Source organism: Hylobates moloch, unplaced genomic scaffold (assembly GCF_009828535.3).
Source record: "Hylobates moloch isolate HMO894 unplaced genomic scaffold, HMol_V3 SCAFFOLD_5, whole genome shotgun sequence".
NCBI classification, from domain to species: domain Eukaryota; kingdom Metazoa; phylum Chordata; class Mammalia; order Primates; family Hylobatidae; genus Hylobates; species Hylobates moloch.
The window spans coordinates 88,543,870-88,549,333 of record NW_026652280.1 but is presented as its reverse complement, the minus strand read 5'-3'; positions in this window follow the sequence as shown (position 1 = coordinate 88,549,333).

Here is a 5,464-nt window from a genome sequence, read left to right as displayed (position 1 = left end):
CGTGGTGGCGGGCGCCTGTAGTCTCAGTTACTCAGGAGGCTGAGGCAGAGAATTGCTGGAGCCTGGAAGGCAGAGGTTGCAATGAGCCAAGATCACGCCATTGCATTCCAGCCTGGGCGACAAGAGCGAGACTCTGTCTCAAAAACGAATAAATAAATAAATAAATAAATGGAAAAATCACCTGAAATCTCACTACTCAGACAGCATCAGTAATATTTTTTGTACATCTTTTCAGACTTCTCTCAATGTTTAAATATAACACACTCCTGCCTCAGGGCCCTTGCACTGGCTGCTCCCTTGACCTGGAATGCTCTTTCCCTAGCTAGCTGCAGGGCTGGCTTCCTCCTGGGCTTTAACTCTTCAAATGCTGTGCTCTGGATGTGGCTGTCCCCAGCCATCCCATCTGGTGCTGCAGGGCACCGCCTGCCCAGTGCACCCCACCCCCTTGCCATTTTCTATTTATTTATTTATTTATTTTGAGACGGAGTCTCAGTCTGTTGCCCAGGCTGGAGTGCAGTGGCACAATCTTGGCTCACTGCAACCTCTGCCTCCCGGGTTCAAGCAATTCTCCTGCCTCAGCCTCCTGAGTAGCTGGAATTACAGGCATGCAGCACCACACCTGGCTAATTTTTGTATTTCCAGTAGAGACGGGGCTTCACCATGTTGGTCAGGCTGGTCTCGAACTCCTGACCTCGTGATCTGCCCACCTCGGCCTCCCAAAGTGCTGGGATTACAGGCATGAGCCACGGCACCCAGCCCATTTTCTTTTGCTCTGTGGTATGCATTGCTTTCCCAGCATGCTCTGTAATGTATGGTATTTATTGTGTAAATCCTTGCACTAGACCGTGCACACTATGAGGCAGGGCCTGGGTTTGGGCTCAGCTGTGCACCCTGCAGGTGCTCATGGAAGTGACTCTCTGCCAGTTTGTCGAGTGGATCAACGCATCGAGCGCTTAGGATGCACCAGGCGTTTTACGAAGGGCTTTGTGTATGTTGCCAGGGTGACCCCCTTACCTGGATTATTAGTTCCAAAATGGCATTTCTTGCCTCTTTGGGTTCAAAGTTAAATTGAATTTGATTTAGAAAGACTATGAGGCCTGGCAAGGATGGTTGGAGGGCAGCTGGGGGGTTCCAGGAGTGTCTGTGGCAAGAGTCAGGAGAGGAGGTGGGAAGCATCAGCCGGGCCTGTGTGGGGGCCTCCAGGCTGGGCTCTGTCCACCTGTCAGCAGGATGCACTGGAGATGTTCAGGTTAGAGACCAGGTGGGGAAGCAGGTGGGGCAGTTTGGAGGATGGGTTTATCAGAGGCAGGAAGGCGGTTCCCGGGCCTCTCCAGCCAGCCCTCAGCAGCCAGCGTCCTCCTGCAACTCTGCTTCAAGAATGCATTTTAGACCTCGGAGCTTTCTCCAATTTGTCTGCCAAAGGCATGAGAGAGAATAAATCCCACTAATATTGGCATTCTTTGGGAGCAGGAAAGCCTGCCGTGGAAACCTTGCCTGTGGGTTTATCCACATCTTACGGGAAGCGTGAGACGGCCCTGGTCACATTTGCAGGCCCCTCCCCACCCAGGGACTTCTGCAGGACCAGCTCTCGTTTCATGCTTCAGAGCCCCCTACTCAAATACATGCTGGGGCTTGTGCCATGGCCCAGGGCAGGAGATGCGGCAGAGGTTCTGCCTCCTGGGTGCTGCCTGCGGGAGGGCAGACTGGGGACGACGCAGGCTCTGGTTCCTGACCCGGGGGAGGTGAAGACAAGCACTTTCCCAGTCCTTGACTTGTGCCTGTTACACCCAAGGCAGGTGGGGATCAATTCGAGGACCCCAAAGTCTAGGACTGACACCCTGGAACTTCATTTCAGCTGGGCCCCTTGGCTGGAGCTGAGAGTCTGGTGCTGTTTACTGTGTCGGGCCACAGGGCCATGCTGGCAGCTCCTATGAGTGCTCATCACAGGCCCCTGGTCCAGAGTCCAGGCTCCCAGAGGCCTCTCTGGCGCTGCATGGCCCGGCCTCTCAGCAGGTGCAGGCTTTCCAGTGCAGTCCCCTGGCCCAGAGCATGCGGGGTGGGGGCCGGAGGTGGAGGCTGTGTCACTTCTGGGTCTGTTTCTAGGGCCCTGCTAGCATCCAGGACCCCTTGGTTCAGGGGTTTCTTGGGCAGTAATTGTGCCTCTGCACACATGGGTCCTCACTAGCATCCGGTCACATTGGTGAATCAAGCCTTTGGGGTTTGGCACTGGGTAAGTCTTGGCTCCTTACTCCAAAATTTACCAAATGTTTTCAGTATGACGTCTGAGAAGCCCCATCCTCATAGTCTCTTGCCTGTTGATGACAATCCTGGGTTGATTTGCAAGATACACACCATCTTTCTCTTGAGCCACCACTCCTTCTAGTCTCAAAGGTCTCCTCGTTACAGCATCCTCACTCCATATCCACTTTTTTTTGGTGGGGGGGCTATGGGTAGGGGAGAACTGGGGAGCCGGGCCTCAGAGCAATTAGCAGGGGCCAACAGGACTGGGGCTTCCATCAAAGCCCTGTGGGATCCCTGAGGAGTTTGGTTACCATTAAATGGCTTTAACATTAAACGCCAGACTCATTAACGAATCTCAGAGTCAAATTGCAGAAGCCGCCAGTAGGGCAACGGGCCTGCCCATCTGTAAATTGGGAGATGGAGCCTCCCTCAGTGCAGGGAAAAATCATGGCTCAGGAATTGAAAATAATGTGGTCAGCAGTAATTTAGAAGGCTTTTCACTGAGCAAGGTTTAAAAAGAAAAAAAAAAAAGAGAAAAAAATAGCTCATAAAAGTCTGTTTTAAAAACCTCAATGGAAGCGGCTGTGGTAAAATACTGCCATTGTTTCTATCTTAATTCAGTAAAATTTTTATTAACTTAATTTTTTCCCCTCTCTTGTTTTTTCACTCCATAAAAACATTTAAATCACTTTTTAAAACATTCCCCAATCAAGCCCTTTATCTTCACAGGGCGAATTCCACCTGCCAATTTGCAAATAGGCTTGTTTTGGTCAGCGGACCGCAGGCAGCATTCCCTCCTCTGCAAAGTTTCCGTGTGTAGATGGGCAGGCCTACTGCCAGCCCTCTCCCTGCCCTTCGGAAGAGGTGCAGTCAAAAGTGGCTTTTTTAAAAGAAAAAATTGTTTGAGGGTGTGTGTGGTGGGGGAGCACAGACACCCGAAACTGCTTTTTTTTTTTTTTATCCTATCTTACGGTGTTCGCAGCTTTGAACGTTTCAAGGTAGAGAAGGAGGTCCATTCCTGAGGTCCTCTCATGCCCCTGCCTGAGACCTCAGAGGGGCAGATTTGTGCCTGCCGCCCTCTCACCTTGCTCGGGGGCCCTTCTAATGTCCCCTGCCCTGCTCCTGTCTCTTCTGTGCCCTCTGCCACTGTGGCCCAGCACCCTGGGTCAGGTACTCACCCGAGAGCACCTTCCTACATCCTGCCATGGGCTGGGTTGGATTTCCTTGCTGGGGTGGAGGTGGGAGGCTCTGCATTGGAGAGCCAGGCTCCCAGCTAGTGCTGGCTGCCTCTTCCTTAGCCCACCTGAAACCATCACACTCCCTTAAGGAATAAAATGTGGACCTGTTTGAGGGAGGTGGCATATCTCATTCCTTGCGTATCCTTCGCGTGGAGCAAAGATGCTATCTGTGTATCAAGTTCACCACTGTTAGCCCCTGTCTGTGAAAGGGATTCGATATTACAACACACTAAGACAGGGCACCATTTTCAAGATGCCAAACTAAAGCCCCAGTGTGGCACATTAAGGCTTTGTCCAAGGAACCATCTTTCCATTTCCAGCTGGTGAAGGACTTCCCCCTGAGGACCAAGGTGTGTGGAACTGTGGTCGCGCCACCACCACTTGCTAATATGATGGCAGCCAGACATGTATTTCCCAACATGTGAAGAGGTCAGGAGCTCCTAACCTGTGGCCCATGAACTTGGGGCAGGGGAAAGTTACATCTTGATTTTTAGCAACCTCTAACTGCACTGTGGTGTTGGAGGGTAGGCCATGAGCCATAGCCGTAGCAGCAGGGCGTGTGGCTTTGTCGTTTGTAGAAATTGTGGATTTTTTCAAGTCACATTACAGTTGCTGCAGACATCTCGGAATGTGGTTTGTGCTAATGTGCGCTTTGAAGCCATGATAGTGAGAAGACCTGTTGCTGGCTTTATTGCATGTGCTGGAAAAGCAGGGCAGTTTCCATATGATACACTTGTTTTTTTTTTTAATTTTAATTTTAAATTTATTTATTTATTTATTTTGAGACCGAGTCTCATTCTGTCACCCAGGCTGGAGTGCAGAGGCACAATTTTGGCTCACTGCAACCTCCATCTCCTGGGTTCAAGCGATTCTCCTGCCTCAGACTCCCAAGTAGCTGGGATTATAGGCATGCACCACCACGCCCAGCTAATTTTTGTATTTTTAGTAGAGATGGGGTTTTGCCATGTTGGCCAGGCTGGTCTCGAACTCCTGACCTCAAGTGGTCCACCTGCCTCGGCCTCCCAAAGTGTTGGGATTACAGGTGTGAGCCACAGCGCCTGGCTATTTATTTGTTTATTTATTTTTGAGATAGAGTCTCACTCTGTTGCCCAGGCTGGAGTGCAGTGGCACCATCTCTGCTCACTGCAACCCTCACCTCCTGGGTTCGAGTGATTCTTCTGCCTTAGCCTCCCGAGTAGCTGGGATTACAGGCACATGCCACCACATCTGGCGAATTTTTGTATTTTTAGTAGAGATGGGGTTTCCCCATGTTGGTTAGGCTGGTCTCAAACTCCTGGCCTCATGTGATCCACTCACCTCAGCCTCCCAAAGTGCTGGGATTACCGCGCCCAGCCCAATTTTTATTTATTTTTATTTTTTATTTATTTATTTTTTTAAGAATATTCGGTTAACTGATTTCAGTGTAATTTGCTTCCTTTGTAATCCTATATATTTTGTATTTTGCACTGATAAGTGTTATTCTGAGAAGGGGTCCATAGAATTTAAAAATTTCCCATAAAGTCTACATTGCAGAAAGGGCTCAGAGCCCCTGCCCTGGTTATCTTCTTTTCATGTCCACTGAATGAGAAATGCAAATCTGAGCCCTGAAATCAGAAGCATCCAGATGATTCCAGATGATTCCATGTGGATGTGATGCATGGAGGACATGGTCACTGAAATGAACACCAATTTTAAAAACCTCATGGAGAAATCGTGGGTGGCCCACCCACCCAAGAATATGGCCCCCAGGCCATCGACTCTCAGCTAACTGGACAGGCCCACTTGGGCTTCCTTAGCTTTGTTTACATTGCTCACTGCCCTCCCCGCATCCCCAACCACTCCCCACCTGTCCCAGTGTTTCATGTTTCTCAAAGCTCTTCTGGGCCTCACCTCCTCCAGGAAGCCTGCCTGGATCTATAGAGGTCATGACAACACACTCTCACTGCTCAGGCCCAGGCTTCCCTTGTGCCTTGACGCCAAGGGCC